Below are 13,398 nucleotides of genomic sequence, written 5' to 3'. Positions count from 1 at the left end.
CATGACTTCTCCAGGACCCTGTGTAGGGTTTAGTGCTGGGCTGAGCAGGTTCCCAAACCCCCACCCCAGACTCAGACACTTTCATCAGATAGATCAGGGAACACAGACCCGTTCTGTACGAAGGTTGAATTAGGTAGGAGAGCTGGCTGTGAAATAGATATGGAAACCATGTGACTGGCCTTCCAAAGTGAAACAGAAGTAATTTTTTGTTTATCTATGTCCTTGCAACCTGTTTTGTATCTCTTCAAGGGTCGATTGTGTATTCCAGTAGAATCAGGGGTGTGCTCCTGGTGGAGATAGCAATGGGCACCTGGTGCTACTGTTCATTGAGTGCCCAGATAAGTTACTGCGCCAGCCTCATCCTCACAGGGGGCCTGCCAAGCCAACCTTCTCCTCCCATTGTGCCCAGGACAAAACCAAGGCTCAAGGAATTGTTACTTGCTCCAGGCCACAAGCTGTTAATGGTGGAGTCACAGTTTGAACTCGGATCTTACCCCACAGCACACTTCATGCATTCATTCATTCATTCATTCATTTATTCTTATACTTAATAAATATTTATTTCTCTTTACATTCCATCTTGCCCCCCATCTTCCTCTCCACAGGGCACAGAGCTACAGCATGGAATCCTTTCAGAAGGGACTCCCTTCCGGGGATGTATGGGTGCCCCTCACCACTGCCCCTGGGCTCCTCCTCCCCACAAGGAGTTGGGTGTTCAGTGCCCCTCCCTCCCTTCTGCTAGCGCTGAGCTCAGCTCTCTATAGAAGATGATTTGACACATTCCAGAAGAAGGGAACCGTGACCTGCTAGAGCCCAGAAAAGATCTCATTCAATCCCTCATCATCCAGACAAGGACATAGAGGCCCCAAAAAGGAAAGGGTCTCCCCGAAGGCCAGCTCACTCCTGGCACAGCCTGGACCAGAATGGGGGTCTCCCATTTCCCACCACAATGAGGTATTCCAAGGGAGGACTGCCCTTCTTTGGGGGTCCAGCATGGGCCCCCTCTGCTCTCCTGAGCCTGCAGAATTCTGCTGCTTCCTGGCTCCCTCCTGCCTGGGCCCTCCCCATGTGCCAGCCGGGCTGGCGGATTCTCTGCTGTTCTCCTAAGAGGCCACAGACTGCAAAGACCAGAGAGGCCTATGGGAAGCCACATAAAGCCATCAGCTCCCTTCCCACCATGGCGGACCTTTCCACTTCACTGGAAAAGGAATTTTGCCCCTTTTAGCACCCTGGCCATCCCAGTGAGGCCTCCCTGCAGCAGCTACTCACAGGTCATTAAGTCTGAATGCAGATGGGATGGTTTTTTCCTGTCCCACGGGATGAGTCAGAAACAGTCACCCATAGCAGGTGGGGCTAATTGGCCTTGCTCCTTTTGCCATCCCGGTCTTCCTTGGAGAGATGGAGAGAATCAAATCTCAGTGCAGAAAGAGCTGAGAATGCCAAGGTCTGGGTCCAGTTTTCCTGCATTTACTGTCCAGGTCAGACACCCTCGTCCTTGAGGACCACCGCCTCACGGGGATGTGGGTGCTGTGCTTGACTTTGGGAGGGGAGGAGGTGGCTGTATTGTGAAATCGCCCAGGGCATTGTCTCAAAGTGTGATACCTTGGCCTTCTGGCTGCGGAAAAACATTCCATAGGATATGCCCTGGACTGGGAGAAAGGGATGAGGTTCAGAGGCAAATATACTTTGAAAACATGCCTCCTCCAAATCTGAAAGCCTCCCACTTTGCACCCCACCCTCTGAAGCCCCCTCCGGATCAGAACCACTGAGCAAATCCAAACTTCTGTTTGTTGGGATGAGAACGCCCACCCAGAGAGAGAGAAAAGAGCTCTCCGCAGGCACACAGGTCTGGGGGGAGCTTGTGCTGTCAGTCATGCATGAAACCTTTGAGTGGGGGAGCTGGCAGGGAGCTCTGCCCTGTGCTTTGCAGCACATGCCGCTCTCATCACACTGGGGATCCCTTTGCTCAGGTGCTGGGCCTCTCCTGTGGACTGAGAGTTCCTTCATGGTGGGATCTATGTTTATTCTGCTCACGTCCAGCGCTCAGAAAGGGGCCTTGAATCCGAAGGACAGACGGTGGGGGAGGTTGCCAGAATAGAGGGTGTTACTGAGTCACACACAGGAACCTCATTATTTTCCCCACCAGGCTGTGGAGTTATTTGTCCTCAGCAAGTGACCAGGAGTGATTTCCAAGGCCCATTACACTAATGACCTAATCAATTTATCCAGCTCTTTTCTTTCAAGACACAGAGTGTCTGCCCTCCTCCCTGTAGCCCTGCAGACTGGCCCTGGGGTGTCAGCCCGAGTCTCCTTTTGGGGATTGGTGGGCACTGATGTTCTAGATGGTGAGTGATGCCACAGAGCCCCTCACAGCGGGATTCAAGGCAGGATTCTTAGGCCCGACATCCTGCCCCCTCCCCAGGGCCCCTGAAGCAGACTCCCCTGGGCAATGTTACTGTTAAATATTTGGCCCCTGGAGTGTGCCCAGCACCTTTGATTATATCTGGTTTCCTGTTCTCCTTGGGGAGGAAGAATTTCTCCACAGGAAGTAGTTTAATAGTCTGAAAGCCTTACTTTCCTGCTCTTGAGATCCAAGTTTCCAGTTACAAGTGGCTGAGATCCTTGATAAGAGAGGAGGCGGGAAGGAGGGGACCAGAGCTATGAACTGTCACTCCCTCCCAGCCAAGAGTGAGGGAACGGAAGAGGGAGGATTCAGTCCCTGACTATCCAAACTGCAGGATGGTGGAAAGACGTGGACCTCTGCCACCCCCCGGCCCTCCACCTCCCTGCTCCCATGTCCAGTGCTTCCATGAGGAGCAGGTGATGAGAAACAGGGACGGCCAGGCCTGAGGACCCTGCTCCGGTCTCAGCAGTTGACAGGACACTGTGTCATCCTGCCCTCAGGCAAGCCATGCTTAGCATTTTCCAAACCCACTTGTGGGTTCTCTTGCCTCTGAGTGAAGGTGTTTGTAAGAGTTGGGTGGCTCACTCGTACCTATACCTCTGGCAGGGGGTTCTTAGGGATGACTGAGCTCAGTTCTTCCTGATGCAGCTTTACTCTTGAACCGTCTGAGTCTAACCAGGAACACAAAAATCATTTTAGGTGTTTACAGCCGAGGGCCTTATACCAGGAATTGGTGATGAAGCAGCCAAGACACAAACAGGGAGAGTGAAGTAACCCAGAGATGAGTAACAACAGGAAGCTACCCCAAGGCAGAAGGACAAAGTGAGGAGGCGGTGATCCCGGAGCCCAGGGGCTGCAGTTGGCTGGTAGAAGCTGCACCCGTGGTGGGCTTGTCTGGTGTGTGTTGGAGCCGTGGAGGAGTCATAACCACTGCCTAGTACACAGCTGGGACAGGGAGGTAGACAGCTCCCCACCACCGCCCTATCCCCATTGCTCCAGCACTGCAGTATTTCCCATGGACCCGGATAGCCCCAGGGCTTGGGAAATGCAGCCTGCCGGGGTCAGCCCCATGGTGATACAAAACAGGGCAGGGCCAGGAGAGAAAGCCAAGGACAGACAGCTTCAGAACCAGCACACTCCAGTCTCATCCCTGCAGTGGTGGCTGGCTTCTTTGCACCTTTCTCAGTTTGGCTGTTCTGCATTCACCAAAGAGAATTATGTAGGACGTCTATGCCCACCCCCTCTTCCTTCTTTTTTCTCTGTCAGATGTGTCTTCGCTGGTTGGTCCCATGGTGTGTTCACCATCTGATGGCATCTGGGCTCTTCCTATTCATTATTATTATTATTATTATTATTGTTATTTTGAGACAGAGTCTCGCTCTGTCACCCAGGCTGGAGTTCAGTGGCATGGCTCACTGCAACCTCCACCTCCCAGGTTCAAGCGATTCTCCTGCCTCAGCCTCCTGAGTAGCTGGGACTATGGGTACCCGCCATCACACCCAGCCAGTTTTTGTATTTTTAGTAGAGATGGGGTTTCACCATGTTGGCCAGGGTGGTCTCGAACTCCTGACCTCAAGTGATCCACCTGCCTTGGTCTCCCAAAGTGCTGGGATTACAGGCATGAGCCACCTTGCCCAGACAGCTCTTCCTTTTCTAAAGTGGCTTATCGTTTATGTTCTCTGAGTCAACCTAACTATCAGTCCCCAATGGCATCCAGAAGGAGTGCCCTCTAAGGGTGTAGACAAGGAGAGGCCACCCCTCTGTGCACAGTCGGGTCTCCAACTAGAAGTGATCTCATCCCTGAAAAGGACGATTCATGAGGCAAAGGACCAATGAGGAACTTGGGCATTCTCATGACGACTGCTGGGAATTAGCATGAGATGAAGACTTGCTTTTCTGGGATGCAGGCTAAGAGACTCTGGGGAGGTGAGTTCTGGCCAGGGAAGCCTCTGCTGGTCTCACAGTGTGCAGGGCAATGCTGGGACTCCAAGCCACTATGGACATGTTGGTGGCTGGCTGGTGGCCTGGTGGCAGTTTCTCATACATTTCATAAGAGGCCCTTGTCATAGCGGCCTTATGTCGCAGGACCTAGGTAGGGGACCAGGAGTTGTCTGATTCAGCAGTGGATCCCCTACAGCTCCCAGCACAGCAGGGAATAAACCAGGGAATGATTTTCCTCATCCAGGGCATTGTAATTGCCTTCAGGGCTAGGGTCATGCCTTTCTAATCTGACTGTCTCTAATTGAGCACCTACCATTTAATCCTTATCTCTTGTTCCCTGAGATGTACTCACGTTGCAGGTCCTTGAGCAATCATTTCTGAATAAGTGGATGTATGGTTTCATTAATCCATTTTTACATGTATTTATTCATTCATTCAACAAATAGTTATTGAGCACTGATATAGGTACTGGGGATGCAGTGGTTAACATGCCAAAGGTTCTGTCCTACTGGGGCTTACATTCTACTGGAGCACTGGAGAGAAACTAATAATAAATGTATAGATAGATAGATAGTTAGATAGGGGGGAAGAGAGAGTGTGTGAGAGAGAGAGGAGGGAGAGGGTCAGGAAATGCTATCAGGAAAATTAAATATGGCAAGAGGAGACAGTGATAGAGACTATTTTTCAGGAAAGTCAGGAATCTTCCCTTAGGACCTGACATCTGAGTGGAGACCTGAATGAACGGAGAATGAACCTTCCCAGACATTTCAGGAAATGAACAGGAAGTGCAAAGCCCCTGAGATAGGAGAGTGCCCCAGGTATGTAAACAAAGGAGTGTCCACTAGCATGGTGATAGTAGAGTGGAGTTCAGGGAGAGTGAAGTGGAGTTCAAGGTAAGGGGATGGGCCCTTCAGGGAAAGAAGGGTCAAGGAGACTGGGGGAGTGACAGTGCCCTCTGCTCAGTGGTCAGGATAAAAACCAGACAGAGTCATCTTGTTGACTCTTTCTCTCACCTGGACATCTGTCTTACTTCATTTTCTGCTGCTATAATAGAATAGCACAGACTAGGTAATTCATAATGAACAGAAATTTATTTGGCTCACAGTTCTGGAGGCTGGGAAGTCTAAGATTAGAGGGCCATGTCTGATAAGGACCTTGTTGCTGCCTCATACCATGTGGAAGGCATCACACAGACAGGAGCTGAACGCATCCTTCAGAAGGACCCCACTTCTGTGGTAACGAAACTAATCCTGCAGTATTGGCATTAATCTATTCATATGGGCAGAGCCTCATGACCTAATTACCTCTTAAAGGTCCCACCTCTCTACACTGTTGCAATGGGGATTGTTTCCAATATATGAGCTTTGAGGGACACATTCAAACCATGGCATCCTGCCCTGGCCTTCAAAATTCATGTCCTTCTCGCATGCAAAATACATTTATTCCATCCCAGTAGCCCCCAAAGTCTTAACTAGTTCTAGCATCAACTCAAAAGTCCTAAGTCCAGAGTCTCATCTAAATCAGATATGGGTGAGGCTCAAGGCGGGATTCATCCTAAGGCAAATTTCCTTCCGGTTGTGAGCCTATGAAATCAAAACAAGTTACATGCTTCCAAAATACAATGGTGGGACAGGAATAGGATAGGTTCCCCATTCCAAAGGGGAGAAACAGGCAAGAAGAAAGCAGTAACAGGATCCAAGTAAGTCCAAACCCCAACAAGCCAGACAACATTAAATCTTAAGATTCCAGAATAGCCTTTTACTCCATGTACCACCTCCTGGACATATTGGCTCTACTGGGCTCAGCCCATGAAGCAGCTCTCGTGGATTGGAGTCTCATGCCTGCAGCTCTCCCATACTGGAGTTGCATGCTGGTGGTCCTACAGTGCTGGCGTCTGGGCAGTGGCCTCACTCCCATGGCTCCAGGAGGCATTGCCCTGGTGAGGGATCTCTGTGGTGGCTCTGTCCCTGTGACAAGTTTCTGCCTGTGCTTCCAGGCTGTCCATGATATCCTTTGAAATCTAATTGGAGGCTGGCATGACCCCATGGCTTCCACACTCTGTGCACCTGCAGAATCAGCACCTTGTGGACACTGCCAAGACCTACCTACCACTTGTGCTCTCTGGAGCAGCAGCACAAGCTACATCTGGGCCTGCTTGAGCCATGGCTGGGGCTGCCAAGGAGCAGAGTCCTGAGGTGGCCCTGGGCAGCAGAGGCCTGAGGTGGCCCTGGGCAGCAAACGCCGAGGTCCTGCCTGGTGTCTCTGGAAACCTTGCTCTAAAGGTCCTCAGCTGCCTTGAAGATCTCTGAAATACCTGTGTAGTCATTCTCCCATCATCCTGATGAATAGAACCTGGCTTCCTTCTATCCATATTATTCTCTTTAGCAAATGGTGTTTTGGCCACATCCTTAGTATTCTCTCCTGAACACACTTTTTAATTCTTTACATGGCCAGGCTGAGAGTTTTCCAAATCTTTCCATTCTGCTTCCCTTTCAATGATAAGTTTCATTTTTAAATCATCCCTGTCTTCCTTCACTTTGCTATAAATGGCAAAAAGAAACCATATAGCACCTTGAATGTTTTGTTGTTTGGATATTTCTTCTGCTAGATATCCCAGTTAGTTGCTCTAAAGTTCTGCCTTCCACAAAGTCCTGGGACACAGACACAATTCCACCAAGTTCTTTACAACTATATAACAAGGATGACCTTTACTCCAGTTTTCAATATCTTGTTTCTTGTTTCCATCTGAGACCTCATCCAAAATTCTTTACTGCCCAAATTTTCTGCTAGCATTCTGATCACGACCATTCAAATCATCCCTTAAAAGATTCAGTTGCTCCCTACAGCTCTTGTCTTCTGAGCTTTCACCAGAATTACCCTTAATGCTCCATTTACGGCAGTCTGGGCATTTTTTAGCCTGCTCCTCCAAACTCTTCCGGCCTATACCTGTTACCCAGTTCTAAAGCTGCTTCCACATTTTCAGGTATTTGTTATAGCAACAACCCCACTTCTGGTACCAATCTTCTGTCTTAGTCCATTTTGTGCTGCTATAACAGAATGCCTGAAACTGGGTAATTTATAAAGAAAAGAAGTTTACTCAGCTCACATTTCTGGAAGCTGAGAAGTCCAAGATTGAGGGTCTGCATCTGACAAGGGCCTTTTTTTCTGGCTCATCCTATGGCTGAAGGGTGGAAGGACAAAGAGCACACTCCCTAGAGAGAGAAAAGAAGGTGGCCAAACTCATCTTTTATAAAGACTCCACTCCTGTGATAATGAAGCCACTTCTGCAATTAATGGCATTAATCCATTCAAGAGGGCAGAGCTCTCAGGATCTAATTACCTCTTAAAGTCCCACCTTTCAACATTGTTGCATTGGGGATTAAGTTTCCAACACATGAGCTTTGGGGGACACATTCAAACCATAGCAACATCCAAACTCAGCAGCAGGTCCTTTTGGCCCTGTTCCTAAATACATCTCAAAGCCATATGCTTCTCCTCAATTCCCATGCCGCCAGCTACAGCATCCCACCCTCATCTGCCTGGATGGCTAAAATAGCCTCCTGCTGGTTTTCTTGCCTTCCATCATTCCCTGCTGCAACACATTCTCCACACAGCAGCCTGAGTTATCTGTTAAAAACAGCAATTCGATTATATTATTCCTTTGCTTAAAATGACTTCCCCTTGTACTTAGGATAAACCCCAGAACACTTGCTGCAGCCCTCTCAGCCCTAGGTCTCTTCTCTGACTGAGCCGGCCTCTCTCGGGCCTTCACCCCTGAGGCTCCTTCATACTAGCCCTCTCTTGCCACTCTTGCCTCAGCACCTCTCCCCGATGGTGCCTTCTGCCTAGAAGTCTCTGTCCCAGATCTTTCCCTGGCTGGCTCGTTGGTGGTCCTTTGGCTCTCGGCTCATTGTCTCATCCTCAGAGAGGCTGCCCTGCCCACTCACTCTCTCCTGGGGTATCCTCTTATTTCGCTTGGTAGGTCTTTTCACTCTCTAAAATGATCTGGTTTATTTGTTTGCATATCTATTGCCTGTTTCTCTGTCTGCAGAATGATATTTTCATGAGTCTGTTCTCTTCTGTATTCCTGAACCCTAACACCTAGAACCTGGCACCTGATAGGTGCTCAATGAATACCCCTTTAATAAATGAAAGGGTGAGTCTCAACCGCCTGATTGCCCCCAGCAAGAACAAGACAGCAACTAAATACCTAGGCAGCACATGCATGTGAACAGGTCATTCTGATGGCTCAGAAAGAGCTCAGACTTTGCAGGAGGAGTGAGGCTCCCAGGCAAGGCACAATGGTATCCTCACAACTACTTAGTCCAGGGAGATTTGCCTGGAGCAGGAGAGGCTTGCCTTCTGGGCCCTAGCCATGGCTCCTTTCTCCTGCTCCAAGCTTCCATCCCCCAATCCTCACGTGTCCTCCATCTCCCAGAGTGGCAGAGCTGGGTCCAATATGGGCTTTGCACTTGGACATACTGGAGTCTTAGAAATTCTTTTCCTGCTTTTTCCTGGCAGAGTGGCCTTGGACATGTTTTCTAATCTCTCCAAGTCTCAGTTACTGCAATTAGGAATTGAGAATAATGACACAGGTTGAGTATCCCTTATCCAAAATGTGTGGGACCAGAAGTGTTTCCAATTTTGGATTTTTTCAGATTTTGGAATATTTGCATTATACCCGCTGGTTGAGCATCCCTAATCTGGAAATCTGAAATGCTCAAATGAACATTTTTCTTTGAGCGTCTTGTTGGCATTCAAGTAGTGTTGAATTTTGGAGCATTTGGGCTTTTGGATTTTCACATTAGGGATGCTCAACCTGTAGTATCTAAGTGATAGGGTTGCGCTGAAGTATCAGTAAAACCATGTCTATAAAGTCGGTGCCCAGGGCTGGGCGCAGTGGTGCACGCCTGTAATCCCAGCACTTTGGGAGGCCAAAGCAGGAGGATCACTTGAGCCCTGGAGTTTGAGATCAGCCTGGTCAACATAGTGAGACCCCCATCTCTACAAAAACACTTAAAAATAGCTGGGCATGGTGGCACACACTTGTCCCAGCTACTCAGGAGGCTGAGGTGGAAGGATCTCTTGAGCCCAGGAGTTCGAGGTCACAGTTAACTGTGATTGTGCCACTGCACTCCAGCCTAGGAGACAGAGTGAGAGCCTATCTCTTAAATAAATAAATAAATAGTCAGTGCCCAGCACATAGAAATAAATGTTAGCGCTTACCAGCATTTTTATTGTTGTTATTATTGATCAGATAACTATTATTTTCAAGCTCCTTCCTCACTTAGCCCCCAGAATCTCCCACCCCTCCTATGGCAGCCCTGCCAGGGTGTCCAGGGAAGAACCAATGGCTTTCTCTGCCCTGCCCTATTTGGACACAGGATTTGCAGACTTCATTCCCTCATTTCCACCTCTAAACCATACTGACACTCTTGCAGCAGCTATGATATGAAATCCTTTTCTGTTCAGCCACCGGCTCTTGCCAACACTGAGAGGTTCAATGGGAACCCTCTTCCATTTCTCTCCTCAAGTGATCCCTTTCCCTCTCAGGGTCTCTGTAGCCCATTGCTCCGGGGACTCAGTCTTTTCATGTTATCATCATCAGTGAGAAGTTCCGACTAATAAACTAATTCATACTATGGAGTTCATGTTATTTCAGCTTTTAAAAATAACACACAGGTGGGCGTGGTGGCTCATACCTGTAATTCCAGAACTTCAGGAGGTCGAAGTGGGAGAATTGCTTGAGCACAGGTGCTCGAGACCAGCCTGGGCAACATAGGGGGGCCCCTGTCTCAATAAACTAAATAAATAAATAGCCCACAGAGAAGGCAACTCTTAACCCAAAGGAACGTCTCATTCCTTGTGGGATTTTATGCACTTTGAAGGAGATTCTGGAGGTGGGGCTCTCCCTGGTTCCCTCAGGGCTATTTTTTTTTTTTTTTTGAGACAGATTTTCGCTCTTGTTGCCTAGGCTGGTGTGCAATGGCGCGATCTTGGCTCACCACAACCTCCGCCTCCTGGGTTCAAGCAATTCTCCTACCTCAGCCTCCCAAGTAGCTGGGATTACAAGCATGCGCCACCACGCCTGACTAATTTTGTATTTTTTTTTTAGTAGAGATGGGGTTTCACCATGTTGGCCAGGCTGGTCTTGAACTCCCAGCCTCAGGTGATCCACCCGCCTCGGCCTGCCAAAGTGCCGGGATTACAGGCGTAAGCCACCGCGCCCGACCCCCTCAGGGCTATCTTTAAGGTACTGTCTGCCCTGCTGGCCTGTGGACGGGGCCCCTCTTGGTGTTCTCCCATCTCTGTTCTGTTGCTCTCCCATTTGTGCCTGCCTGAGCTGCACACTCCTGAGAGCAGCATCTCCCTGCTTAGCTCCCAGCACAGCCCTCGGGGATGCTGTGGACTTGGGAGGGGCATTCCCAAGAGTCAGAGGCACCTTCCACACACCCTTACCCCATGCGTGCCCCAGGACTTGCAGCCTCTGCTTCCTTTCCCACGCGTAAGGAGAGGTGAGCTTCTCTCCTGGCCTTGGGAGGCAGCCCTTCCTGTGAGAGTGTGCCCCACCTCAGCCAAGGTCTTGGGTCCAGCCCTTTCCCACCAGGGAGAAAATAGCAAGAAAAACAGATGAGAGCTGATACCCTAAGCTGCAGGGTCTGCTGGGACTGGGTCCTGGAGGAGCCCCAGGAAAGCTTTAACCCCGGGGGCTCTGGGTGGTCAGAAGGGTGAGGGGTGAGGAGAGAAGAGGGGAGGGACCCACCTCTGTAGCTAGAAGTCTCCTCCCTCTCTCCTGTCTAGGGCTATCACTGTCTACCTCTCCTCTCTCCACAGGTCATCACTGCCCTGATGTCAGTCCCAGGCTAGATCCCCCAATCCATAGGCTGGACGGCAGCACCAGAGGTCACCTAGCCCACCCCACTGACTCTGGGTGGTGCCTTCCTTGGGCAGGGTCTTGAAGTTCCCCTTTTAAATCTCTTAGGCAAGGGATATTTTCAACCTGCCAATCATCTGCATCTCAACAACCCACAGTCAGCCTGGCACCCTGAAGAAGAGCTGGGCTTGGAGTCAGGAGACCCAGGCCAGTGGAGCTTCTAATTTATGAAATGGGGATTCCCTTATCTGCTGTGCTCACCACAGCAGCAGTTATGATGATTACCTGAGACAGGACTGAGAAAGGGATTTGTAAATGATAAATGTGGTATAAATGGCAGATGTGATGGGTGGTGGGGGTAGGCAGGACACCTGGCCCCGTCCTCTCTGCAGCGGCAGCTCTCTTTCCCTGCTGAGGTTCACCTGGGGATCTGGCCCCACTCTCCGCTGTGTGGCTGCTGAGACAGCATCCCTCAGCCTTCAGAATGACCGATGTTCCTTTGGTCTTTCCCCGTAGACTCATGCCCAGAACTTTTTCCACCATATCTGAGAGGACACCATATCTGTGGGGAACACATTGAGATGGTCAGGAACAAGATGTGAGCAAGATGTTTAAATAGCCCTTAGGCTGTGTTTGCTGAGCATCCAGAGATACTGGAGTTTTCCAGGTGGCCATTTGTCTGGGAGCTTGGAGGGGTAAGAAGAGCTCAGGCAAAGGAATACTGGTCGGGTGTTTACAGAGTACTTGCACACGTAGTATCTCATTTGATCCTCCCCCTCTGAAGTAGGTCTCTTTTACAGAGGAGACATTGATCTAGCAAGTTGCAGACTGGCAGCCCGAGTTTGGGTCTTCTCACTCCCAGTGTCTGCACCAGGCCTGGCCATTCTGCTGAGGGTACAGAGGAGGGAATGGGCTTCAATTTCAGCAAGAGAGTGAGGATTGTATCTAAGAAAACTTCAGAGGCACAAGTGCACTGGTGACCTCTCAAGGCCCCTTGGTGGTGGTGGTTTGGGACACAAGAATCCTATGATCACAGAGTAGGAGAGGGGAACTGCTCCAAAGGTGTTGGAGTCATCTAGTCCTCAATTTCTTCACTGGGACAATGAAGGGATAGAAAATGAGATTCCAAAGGTCTCTTCTAGTCCTTATCTTCTAGATGGGGTGGAGAGGGGCAACTGGTTCCTCCCACTGGGCAAATTGTCTCCCTTCCTACCCCTATAGCCTTCACAGAGCAGGTGGGCTTTGATGGATGGTGAAGGATCTAGGAGAAGCGTTGTCCGGGGCGAGACAGACTTTAAGCATCATCACCACACAGGAGAAAGCCGCAGATTCTGCATCCCTGGGGCAGAAGGAAACAGTCGGCAGCCTCTCCCTTCACACTCCTGGGTCTCAGGAGCTGTTTACATGCTCAGGAGGGCACTCCATCCATTTCAGAAGCCGCATTGGAAAATAACAACTGGGCAAGCTGCTGCTGCTCAGCTGGCTTCTCAGCACAGAGCTGGGTGAGACCCAGCCCTTGGCACTGTCTCCAAGGCCAGTATGTGGGCAGAAGCCATGATGGCTGCTGGCTAGATTGGTTTAAAGGGAAGTAGGAACCCCTGAGATATGAAAACGCCCAACCCTTGTGGCTCACGAGCAGCCTCGTCATCCAGATGTTTCTATCTTCTTTGTGGGTCATGACCTGAAAAAAGTTAGAAAGCTCTGGCCCTTGACTCAACCTATTTCCTTTAAAGGACATATCATGATCTATAGTTGTCTTGTTTATTTTCTTGCTTTTGTGTTATCTGTCTCTTCACCCAAAATGTGAGATATGTAGAAGCAGGGATCTTTTATCTTATTCTCAGCACAGAGAGCAATGCCTAGCACAGAAAGCACTCGACAAATGCTTGCTGAATGAATGCATCCACGTATGCATGCGTAAATGTGTGAATGAATGACTGAAAGTATCTAGCATGTAGTAGATGCTCAGTGAATATCAGTTTTCTTTCCTGAGCATCATTCCCAGTTAGCTTGGGAGTGCAGAGCTGGTTCTTGAGATCAAGCCCTTAGGAGGTAAGTGCTGCACAGTGATTGGAAGGGGAAACAGGAGGTTCATATGGAGGTGGGAGATGGGGCATGGCAGGGGAGTATGGGACAAGGCCAAGGGAAGGGGGGTTGTGTGAAAGATTTTTTTAAATGA

General features: G+C 49.7%; 1 protein-coding gene across 4 annotated transcripts in view; it reads left to right on the top strand.

Annotated features, from left to right (window-relative positions):
• The window catches only part of ADORA1 (adenosine A1 receptor), a 39,585-nt gene that overhangs the window by 23,477 nt on the left and 2,710 nt on the right, over window positions 1–13,398 (top strand). The window lies entirely within an intron of this gene.

This window comes from Pan paniscus, chromosome 1 (genome assembly GCF_029289425.2).
Source record: "Pan paniscus chromosome 1, NHGRI_mPanPan1-v2.0_pri, whole genome shotgun sequence".
Classification (NCBI taxonomy): domain Eukaryota; kingdom Metazoa; phylum Chordata; class Mammalia; order Primates; family Hominidae; genus Pan; species Pan paniscus.
Note: the sequence above shows the minus strand (reverse complement) of the source record. Positions and strands in the feature narration are given on the sequence as shown.